The sequence below is a fragment of the Monodelphis domestica genome, chromosome 8 (assembly GCF_027887165.1).
Source record: "Monodelphis domestica isolate mMonDom1 chromosome 8, mMonDom1.pri, whole genome shotgun sequence".
NCBI classification, from domain to species: Eukaryota; Metazoa; Chordata; class Mammalia; order Didelphimorphia; family Didelphidae; genus Monodelphis; species Monodelphis domestica.
In genome coordinates this window covers 259,379,456-259,391,445 of record NC_077234.1, presented here as the reverse complement: position 1 = coordinate 259,391,445, position 11,990 = coordinate 259,379,456, and the positions used below count along the sequence as shown (strand labels likewise).

At 40.1% G+C, this 11,990-nt stretch overlaps 1 long non-coding RNA gene across 1 annotated transcript in view; it reads right to left on the bottom strand.

The window, feature by feature from the left end:
* Positions 1–6,629, bottom strand: part of LOC130455882 (uncharacterized) — a 100,145-nt gene extending 93,516 nt beyond the window's left edge. The window contains exon 1 of the long non-coding RNA XR_008914087.1: positions 5,086–6,629. This is a non-coding gene — a long non-coding RNA (uncharacterized LOC130455882). The remainder of the gene's footprint in view (positions 1–5,085) is intronic.
* Between the last annotated feature and the right edge of the window lie 5,361 nt (positions 6,630–11,990).

Genomic DNA, 11,990 nt, shown 5'->3' with positions numbered 1-11,990 from the left:
CCTAGCCCTGCAGGGACATTTGCCTTCACTGATGAAAAGACTCTTAGGTCTCTAAGGTGCCGACTGGGGCGACGATTAGGACCTTTGACAGCCACCTTCAAATGTAGAACTTGACTACCCTGAAGCTAGCAAGGGCTGAGAGCCTAAGTAAGCCCAATGGCTCAAGGACAGGGAATTCCCCTTGCGTCGTGCCTTAGGTCAATAAGCTGTTGACCAGGGACATGAACAACGTATTTGCCCGAGTGGAAAGTCTTTCCTTTCTATCACTGGTCGACGGGCTCATTGATACAACATAAATAAGGTAATCCCCGTCACTACAGTAAAAGAGTAGTTTTGAACACTCCATCTCAGTGCTCTGCCATGTTTTATTACATTCTAAACTTTACTTCCAGTTTCCTCAGGCTATTATTAGCTATGAATGTATGTAGGCTCACATAAGCTTTTAACCAAAAGTTATAACAGGAGGAATGGTGGGTGGGGTAGCGAGGAGGGATAACGGCAGGACAGGTAAGTACTCTTTGTGGAAGCAAATTGTCCAGAGAAAAGCCAATAGCCTGATATGTACATTTCTAAAATATGTATATCCTCTTATAGTAAGAATTCATCAAAATCTTAAAAAAAGCCATTTTCTAACTGTTCTATTCAAAAGCTCCCCACATTCCAGACGTTGAGTGCCCTTTTGTTATCTCTTTCTTTGAAGTAAACAACTTCCTTAAGGCTCTTCTGCTCTCACAGACATTGGTGGCAGATATGCCCATGTTGGCGTGAATCAGAAGCAGCCTGATCTAGAGCTTTCCAACGTCTCATATACTTTTCCCCAAATCCAACCAACTAAATAAAGTCTTCTACACATATTAGAATCAGAAGGTTGAGGATTTGGGCATTTGTAAAATTGAGTAAAAAGGTCATCAATTTCTCCCTGATCCTCTAGAAGCAGTGACCCATGTCAGGAGGAAGGACAATTGGGCATACTCCGAAAGAACTTGGGCTTGGAGATAATAACTCCCAGTTAAATAACATTTGCAACAACAGTCTGAATGACATCTGTCCTTTTTTGTTGGCTATCAAATAAGCCACCACAAAGAAAATGCCTCAGGAGAGGAAAACCACTTCTCTCGGGGGGCAGGAATGTCCAGCTATAAGACCTGCATGTGAGGTCAAGAGACGTGTTTGGTGGCAAGCACAGGATGAAAGTCAAATGGCATCCCGTTCACTGATTTTTAACTTTTAGAGAACACAGGTCCTTAAAGCTGAAAATAAATTCGAACACTTCTATGCTTTCCTTCTAATCTTAGCTACACTAGCTTTATTTGTACAAAAGCTTGTAAGTTAGCACATTCAAAATGTATCTATTTTACATCCTGTAATAATCTCCATTTCCTGATTATTCATAAATTCTATTCTTATCCACCAATCTCATAGGTAAGATATTTCCTATTCATCTAATTTGCAAATAATATCTCCATTTATGTCTAGGTCACCTATCCACTGTGATCTTATCTTGGAAATAAGATACGGGTCTATATCTAGTTTCTATTAGAGTGCTTTCCAATTTTTCCCAACAATTTTTACCAAATACTGAATTCTTATCCCCAAAATTTAGATCTCTACTTTTGTCAAACACAAGTTTACTATAAACCTTTACTGTTATTTGTTGTATGTGTATTCTTTTCCACTGATCAACCTTTCTATTTCTTAGCCAATAACAGATACTTTGAACAATTATTATTTTGTAATATAGTTTAAAATCTGGAACTACTAGAACTCTTTCCTTTAATTTTTTCATTAATTCCTTTGATAATTTCTTTCAAATAAATTACTATTATTTTACTATCTCAAGAATAATAATTTTTCATAATTTAATTTAGATGGTTTTGAATAAGTAGATTAGTTTAGATAGGATTGTGATTTTCATAATATTGGTTCTGCCCACCCATGAATCATTAATATTTCTTCAATTATTTGAATGACTTTATTTTTTTAAGTGTTTTACGTAGTTCCTAGGTTTGTTTTGGCTGGCATACTCCCAGGTATTTTATTCTATTTCTGGATATTTTAAGTGAATTATCTTTTACTATTTCTTTTTTGAGGGCTTTGTTAGTGATATATAGAAATTATGATGATTTATTTGGGTTTCTTTTATATTCTGATAGTTTGCTAGCATTGTTAGTTGCCCCAATAACATCATCTTGTCTGCAAAAGAGATAGTTTTATTATCTTTGTGCTCATTTTGATTGCTTCAATTTATTTTTCTTCTCTTATTGTTGCTACCATTGTTAATAAATATTGACTAGTATTGGTGATAATGAGCATAATTGTTTTCTTCCTAACCTTAATGGGAAAGCTTTGAACTTACTCCTATTACAAATAATATTTGCAGATGGTTTTAGACAGATACTTTTTTTTTTGCTACATGAATGCCAGATTTAATGCAACTGTTATTCTCATTTCTGCCCTGCAAAAGTAAGAAAATGTCCCATCAAAATTACACAGTGAAATATAAGCGCAAAGTTTCTTGACATAATTCTAGAAAAAAATATTGGCCCCAACTGCATTTAAAAAACAAGTTTTAAGGCATAATAAACAAATACAAGATGAATTTCTTAATGCAGTTTAGAAGCCACCGAGTACGATGCCAAGAGTCTTTGGATCTTCCAAACCCAAGCAGTCCCAACAAACATATACAGTCAGCCAGACATGGGTACCTCTACCTTACATACAAAGGAGTCCACAGGCAGGAACACTTTGTCCTGCTAGCCAGTCTCATTCTTGGAAGCTACTTTTCCTTCCTGTCCCTTCCAGAGCTCCTCTACACCAGTTCTAGGCTTTACAGCAAGAAGATACATCAGGAGACAAGGAAGTTAGGGAAGGAAGACAAGGGAAGGAAAAATATTATTCTCCTGCAGCTATTTAGAACCACACTTCTGACTACGACTAATTTTCTCTTAGTGGAAACTCCATCCCTATCATTTGCCACCTCATTCTGCTGCATTTCTTGCTCTAGAAATCGCCATTCAAGGCTTAGAATTCAGATGGGAAAGGAGAATCACCACTGCTAGGGATGTAGCTGAGAAAGATGATGTTTTTGCCTCCCTAAACTAGCACCCCAAATTTGGTTGTCCATAGACACATTTTTATAAATGGCGATTAGACCACACAGTTCAGCTCTGTTCTGGATTAAGTCGATTTCTGGGATCCAGGTTAAGGATCTAAGCACCATTTACAACATTACAACATTATTTCTACTAAAAACGACTTCCTGGTTGTAAACACGACTTCCAGTCTCTTAGAACACAACCCATTTGGTTAAATTGGATCCTGTCTCTACTTTATAGGCTTAGAGGAAACAGCACGATTATCTGAGCTATAAAGCACTCTCCAAAGTCATCAGGGGATCTTGAAGAGGTAAAAAGCTTTGGCTAATTAATTCCATATGCTAGTTCCCTGCAACTTGCCAAGTAAAAACAGTTTTGCAGCACCTAAATATTAAGAACAAGAAGTGCAGAATCAAAAAAGATGTCCATTTGCTAGAAATTCCAAGTAGGAGAGTATTTCGGGCATTTGATGCTCTCTACAGGTGCTCATATCCCTCATGAAATACACCACCATAAAAGCTCACCTGCTCTACTTGCATGGAAAGAACAAATGTCCCAAAATGTAAGAAGTAAAGGAGTTGTGACATTGTGCCCGTTAGTCTGACAGACGAGCATTCTCCTAACTGGACCAAAGGGATGTGATTCGAGAATGAGAGATAATCACAACAGTCCTAAGAAAATGGCAGCCCATCATTTCCACTTGAAAAATTCCCATTTTATACACTTGAGTTCAATGCTACCAATATATAGCTAACATCCAGATCTAACGCCTCCAGTTTCGTTGGGCCGGAGACCGCAGAAACTCTTTCAAACGAGCAGTCACTAAAATACAAGGGATGGTTAAGACTGCAATTTCCTTTGTTGAAAGCTGGCATATGTGGTTCAAATTCCTAGCAGTTTGGGAGGCTACTTGAACAGGATTAAAAATGGCTCTTTGAATGTTTGTCCAAAATGGTTACTTTGAAAAACTAAAGGTTCTCAGTGAGTTCCTCTCCTCCCCATCAACTGATCATAGTAAAACAATGGCTTAGAAAAATGTGAATAACCAAAATGTCAGGAAAAATGAGATAGGTTAATGAGGCCTTTAAAGAAGACTGGAAGTCCCCCCCCCCCTTACAAAAGAATTGTGGTTTGTGAAAGTAATAGTTCACATCATTGGTGAACTGCAGGGGCAGTCAAAAGCTGTAAGGCTTATGAGAACAGCAGGGATAAATTATTCACTTTAAACATCAGTAATAAGAGATCCAACTTATTCTCTTGCATAAGGCAGGTATTTTTATCTAAGATCAGACCAAAGGCTTCTGGATTACAGAAGTTACAGTTGCCCTGCAAGATCTGGGTGCAAAAATCTGCCATTAAGAAAAGGTCTACAAACAAGGGAAAAGGAGAAAATTGGCTTGACTTGCCCAATATCCCTGTCAAGGTGGAGCTTAGTGATTCTTTCCTGGCTTTTGTGGGAAAGAGGACAAAAAGCCTCTCTGGGCTTACAATGACCAGGTGTGCCATCTACTGCCTTGGGCTAGGGTTCAAGTCCTCACTTCAGGCTTGGACAGGGACTTCTGACCTTGCTCTGGGCTTACGTGGATCAGGCATGCCTCATGAACTCCTCTGTGCTAGAATTCAGGACTTCCCTGCAGACTCGGACAAGGTCTTGGGACATTTCCTTGGGCTCACACCTGCTAGGCACCTTGTTGACTGTCTTGTGCTGGGGCCTCTGGCCTCAGTTTGAGCTTGGGCAGGAGCTCAGAGTCTACCTCTGGCCCTGAATCAGTCAGGCATACCATGGACTGTCCTATGCAAGGGCTCAGGCTTGGGTTGGGGCTTGGAACATTAAGGGATATGTGTGGGGTTGGACTCTTGTTGGCGTTGGATTGGGCCCAGGTTCAGAACCTGGAACAGTAGGCATGGTATGGAGGGGCTTGCCATTGGCTTATGCTGGTACATTTTGAGGTTGCCTCTCACCCAAGTGGATCAGACCCTCTCTGCCTACCTTTCAAGTTGTTCTCTACATGACAGTTGCTTCATTCCATCTCCTCGGTTCTTTCACTCTGGTATTCCTTTTGAGGTTATTTCAAGGTTTGTTGGAAAGGATTCTCATAGTGATTCAAGCTTTCCATGCTTCCACTCTGCCATCTTGGCTCCTTCCCCCTTTGGGAATGTTTTTAATCTAAATTTTGATACATAGTTCTTTAGAAATCTTAATAGAAACTTTTTCTGTTTTACCTGTTTCCTTCCTTCCAAATCGGTCTCGAATGACATCATAATCATATGGCATAATTGTGCTGTTCCCATTTGGGGAAAGCAACATCTTGTTAGACAAATTGAGAACTCCTTTAATGTAAAAATATTTTCTCATTTTTACTCTGTCTTCTAAAGGAAAATTTCTCAACTCTTCATAGAATGATTTGAACAAGGTTCATACAACAGAAATCAATCAATTTTTGTTAGTTATGTTAGTTTCATTTTTCATGATGTTATTTGGTACTGCAAAAATGGAGATTTGAACCCCAGACTTCAGTCCCCAGAAGTCCTTGGCACTTCCCAGAATGCCCTATAATCTCACCTGAGATCCCCACCTGGGCCAAGAACAAAGTGGGTATTTAAACGGACTGTACCGCCTACTTGGTCTCTCTGCTTCCACTTCTAGCATCTCTCTACCGGGCAGTGTCTCCCAACTCTTTTTTTTAAGTGCTCAAGATATAGTGGCATGAATTGTCCATATAACAATAAAGAAGTCTTCCAGTCAACATTCATGCATGTCGTTTTCCACTGTCGTTTTGCTGAACCCCTTTGTGCCAACTTTTCCCATTGAAGTTACTAGTAAAGAGGAGGATGGTTTAATTGTAAAAGTAAAACGTACATACTACCTGCCACTATTTTGATGGCGGCATTTCTGTAATTGCTCATCATAGACCTCTGGAAGAACAAAGAAGCAACTTGACTAATCTTTTACTTTCTTCTAGTGTGCAACTTGCAGCTCACTACAACTTAGTCACACCTTTTGGTCCAAGGTGTCTCTTGTTTGTTTATTACTCTAAAGTCAATACCGTTCGGATTTATTTTCTTCTAGCAGCATGTCCATTCCGTAAATGAAGCTTACTTTAAAGCACAAATAGTGAAGGCGATATTTATAGACAGTCTCGAGTTTGTGGGATTCTTGGCGCTCCCTCTCTTCACACCACCAGGCTACTCTTGCTGCAGAAGACACAGGTGGTGACAGAACAACAATCACTTGGGAGCTTTCTTCCTTTCCTCAATTACCGTAGTGAAAGCAGGCTGGCTAACTCCCTGATGGTATACGCCTCTATGCCGAATGATGCGGGCTTTCAGAAATCCAACACTGAGTGTCTCCTGGGCAAGACTTAAAGTGCTTCAGACATCGTAGAACCGACTAGCATGTGCTCCATCGCCTTGGAGAACAAACGGGCAGGTCCATTCCCAGTAAGGGCTTAGAGAGGCTTCCTCCTGATAGAGATGAGAGAAAATCCAGCATTTTCATTATTACCAAAAAATACCAAATGTAATCTCTAATCATTTTTTCCATTAAAACCCATTTGAGAATGTTTTACTATAGCAAAGCAATACGTACAAAATCTGCTAAAACAATAACAAGGTACAAGTTGGGATGAACAATATTTGGGGCACATCAATGCGTCTTTATTCTTACCTACAATTTTTTTCATTTTCAGTTTTGTAATTTCAGGTTGTTTATAAAATATTATTAAATTAAATCAGTGGAGATAATTCACTGAAAAATAATTATCAGTAAGAGTCTTAGAACGTCATAGGAAAACGTAGGGAGAAAGATGGTGATAGAGACTGGATAATACTGCGATCAAAATGTCCTAATTGTCTCTTCTGCTCCTCCAACAGGCATCCTCCATCCAGAGTGATTCTTTCAAATCAGAAGCAGCACAGCTTTAAGCACCAAAAACTAGTTGTATGAAAAGAGAAGATAAATTTCCGACAGAATTCCTGTCAGTGAATGGTAAGATTTTTTTCTTACTGCTCTTGATTCAAGGGAAAATGTACACACCAAAAGAGAATAACGTGCAAGCATTTTATTAAAGAAAAATTTAGTTTCGCAAGTTGCCAGAAAGTACTTGAAAAGCTGTGGGGCACAGTAGGAAGAGCATCTTGGCATATACTAAATACTACAGTAAGCACGTGCCTCTGTGCTAGGGAGGAATAGTTTCCAAAAAAGCATCCCCCTAAACTCACCTAAGCTTTGGATCCCATCTGTAGCCCACATGGCACCAGAGGCAGACATTCACATTCAATATAAATGAACGCTTCTATTCGTAGATTTGGCACTCGGGGAAGTTTCTGAAAAGATAAGGCAGGCTTTGACTGGTGCAGTACTCGTCCTCTCCACTGACGGACTCTACTTTGGACCAATGCATGAAACAGAAGAGAATCAGGATTTTTCTTGTCCTCTTTAGCTCTTTACTCAAACATCTCCAGAGACTTTGAGAAACCCACTTAAAAGTTCATTTTGTCGGACCTTAAGGGGTGTATGATATAAATCAGCAAAAGGTTGGCTATTGATTTTGCGCCACACATTATGTACGTGCATGTACACAAATGCTAAAAAACACAAGATTCAAAAATCTACAGGAGCAATCAAAGGTCTTGGTAACATGTGCAACTCCTGTTAAAGGTTTGGAGTATTCTGTTAGTGTTATAAACTTACATTTCACCCTCACTTTGGCTCTGTGCTCGCCAAACAAATCCACCCAGAGCTGCATATTCCGGCAAGTCAGCCAAGACTTTTCCCCCTGCTAGTGGTCCTCTTTTCAAAGAAATTGCTCTTCATTCAGTTGTTTCAGTCCTGATCAGCCAGATCACATTTAGCGTTTTCTTGGCAAAAATATTAGTATCCTGCCCTTTCCAGCTCATTTTAAAGATGAGGAATCTGAGGCAAACAAAGTTAAATGGCTTGCCCAGGGTCTGAGAATTTGAAATTCCTTACTCCAGTCCCAGCACTCTATCCACACCACTTACCTGCACTCCCTAGTTCAGTGATGGTAAACCTTTCCGAGACTATATGCCATCCCTGCCCCCACCCACTCAGAAATGTGCCCCACCCCCCTGACTGAGTGCGGTTCCCCCCACTCCCTAACTCCTCCCATCCATGCGTTACCCCACCTAGTGGAGAGAGAAAGTGCTCCCATTGGGCTGTTGAGCAGAGGGGCGGGTGATGTGAAAAGGGAGAAGGGAGCAGCTCCACTTCAATCCCTCTAGCTTTCTCATAATTAACTCTGGAGGAGGATGGCATGCATGCCCACAGAGAGTGCTGTGTGCCCTCTTGGGTACACGGACCACAGCTTTGCCATCATGGCCCTAGTTATTTTAGGGCTAAGCAGATAATAAGAGGGTTACTTTGTCAAACTAACTGCCCAAATCCTTCCGTGTTGACCTACTCTGTGACCACTCAGGAACAGCTAAGATTTCTCAATACATTATCGGATATTTTTAAATTCATTTGGGCAGCAAATGTGGCATAGTGGATAGTCCCAGACCTATAATCAGAAAGACTCCTCTTCCTGGGTTCAAAGCTATTCTTGGATATTTACTAGCCATGTGACCCTGGACAAGTCACTTAACCCTATTTGCCTTGGTTTCCTCATCTGTAAAATAATATAAAACAGGAAATGGCAAACTACTTCAGTATCTTTGCCAAGAAAAACCCAAATGAGGTCATGAAGAGTCAGACACTACTGAAAATTACTGAATATCTAATCCATTATATATCTGGTGTACTAAATTCACTATAGTTAACTAGATTCTCATCAGTCAAGTTATGTGATCATTCAAAAAAAAATTATTGAGAACCTGGCCTAGAGACAGGAGGTCCTAGGTTCAAATCTGACCTCCGACACTTTCAAGCTGTGTGACCCTGGGCAAGTCACTTGACCCCCATTGCCTAGCCCTTACCACTTTTCTGCCTTGGAACCAATACATAATTTTGACTCCAAGACGGAAGTTAAGTGTTTTAAATTTAAAAAAATATTAAGTTTCTACTCTATTCACAGACCAATATGCAAGACACTGGAGGAGGAAAAATAAAGTTTGCTAAGCTCTGCTCCTTATCCTCATGGAGTTTTCAGTCTGGAAAATAAAGTCTCATTGCAACTTCAAATTCGAAGTTGTAAGATTAAAATGGTATTTCTCCCCATGCCTGTGCCCATTGCCCAGTACCTATACCTAGCCTCACTAAGCACTCAACTACTTATCTTTAGGTCAGCCGAGGTCACTTAGGTGATCTTAAACCATGTCAAGTCTGGCTACATTAATGATACCACTCTAGAATGGCAGCTAGTTCACCACCGGTGATGGAATCCTCTTTGTGAGGGAGGAAGATAAGTGCAAGCCTACTCTCCACCTCCCCCATGATACAATTTATTCTACTAATAAGTACAATGGGCTTTTTATTAGCTGATGTCCCTATGCCTATCCAAAACTACCCATAACTACTAAGTTGTGCCATGTACATAATGATTCTCTAACAAGATTAAGAATTTTTATGAGCCAAAAAGCTGAGAAACTGCAAAACTCAGTTCAAGCACTAGTTCTCGGATGATATTTCACTCGCAAGAACAGACTGGTTTCAATTTTTCTGATGTTAAATCCCAGAGTCCTGCGACTAAGACATTTTGAGAGGTACACGTTGTCTTTGAGGTGAAAAGAGCGTCTTCTTATGGCATCTGGGCAATCCATGGGTCTGGCACAAAGCAAAACTTTGTATCGCAGAGTTGGGCAGGGGAAGAATGGATTGCCCAAGCAGGAGAGAATTTAGTGAGTATGCTGTACAAAGCGAATAAGTGCTATAGTATATATATGTTATAGATAACAAGAGAGCTTCATTAAGCTTTGACTCCAAAGTGTACATGAGCGAAATTTTTCATCGAATGCACCTTTATATGGTATGGATGGGAAACCCCTCTGCCTTATTAATCTTTTACAACTCATCTGAATAGGAGAGTATCTGAGTTCTTCCTGGGTAAGAAACTATGGGGCAAAGTACAAAGTAGCCTGGGAAGCGACCTACAAAGATAAGCAATTGTTGAGTGCCAATATGCTGGAACTGTGGTTTTAGAGTAAAGATACGAGAAGGAGAACCAAGGAAGAGACTAGTGTCACTTAGAGCAAAATTTTGATTGAGCCAGGAGAATGAGCCAATGAAGGAGGAGAAAGGAAAAACCTGGGCTGCATAGCTTCAAAACTTGGACCACCGCAAATGGCTAAGCATGCAAAATGGATACGTGATGCATTCACACAGATTGAATTTAACTTTTATACGTCAGCTGGCTGTGTCTCCTGTGCCTAGTGTCATCGAACTACTGACTCCAAGAAGCCAAAATCATTCTGAAGGTTGTGAGTGAGAAAGTACCCCTATTCCCTTAGACGTGATTAGATTTCCACGTTAGTGATAGTGTTCAGAGAATCATAATTGTAATTCTGAGATTAGTGGAATTGTCATGATTTTAGAAGGCATTTTACTTATATTTTAGTGAAGTCTGAAAACGGCTTTAACTTGGGCATTGGAGTCAGCCCCACCCCTTTCAGTTGATGTATCATGCACCCTTACCTGTAACCAGGTATGTGTCAGTGGAGTTGACCTTAAGTTTCATAACCAGAGATGGTGTTGTCCATCCCCACCCATCCTTATCCAGAGGGAGCCCGGAGAACATCCTTACTCTCCGCCCCCCACAACCAGCAAGTGACCCTTAGGTCATGATCAAAAGATATTTCTCACCAAATAAGGGGTACTTCATCGCTGACCTAACCTATGGACAAATGAGGATTGCTTCCTAGTTAAGCTAGCCAATGAGCAGTGTTACGAGGTGTCTCTATCCTTTGAAGGATATGATTATTCTTATAATATTCTCTGTACTTGCGTGGAAAACTTGACTGTTACTTTAAGGTTACAAAAGAAGGTTCCTTTCAGCGCACTGGGTCTTCTGATAGTAATCGGGAATCTGGCTGTGTTGGAAGATTTGGCCCTTTTCCAACAAACCCAAGCAATTACCTGGCTCAGAGAACTTGACTCTACCTAATCGAAAATGACAATCCTTAAGAAGAGTTTGTGCCAAGGTGTCTGCCAAACCTGGAGAGACGGGACCAAAGAATGGAGCTTAAGTGTGGTGCTACCCACTAAGGCTATGGAATGGAAAGACCTGAAATGAACCAGCTTATAATAAGAGACTAAATATTTTAGGAATCCTGTCCCCATTGAGAGTCCGTCTCCTATCAAACACTATTCTGTAACAAATGTAAGAAAAATGACAGTAATATTCTATCAATGCCCTGTATTTCCTCAACATGAAAGTAAGGAAGATTATTTTCAAGCCTATCCAATATATTGAAGATAAATCCATTTATTTATATAGATGGATCCATGCCTTTTTACCTGCTGTTGCCTAATAGTAGGCAACATACCCTGGTACAGGTGGTCCTTTCTAATCTCGTGCATGAAATGAGTAAGTCATTTTCTGATTGTGAAATAATATGCTATGTCAGGCTCTTCACACCATCTGTGTCACTCACTACCACAGCTTTCTGCAACACTGCCAACAGCTCAAGCCCACGTCTCATTGTTGGAGAAGGCAGAGAAAGGACTGCTTCATAGCCCTGGCAAAGCTTAAAGCTTTTCATGGTATTGAACCTGACATATGCCCTAAGAAAGAACTGGAGTATGGTACCCCAATGATAACTCCTGCTGCTTTATAATCATAGACTTGACGAAAGGAATCCTGCCATTTTCTGTGTAGCTAGATTCATGTATGAAAGAAAAACATTAAGAGAAAATACTTTAGAGAATTAGTATTCAGTTTTTTTTCCCCAAAATTCACTGATGTGATTGCTTTCTACTATTGGTTCCTAGATGAGAGA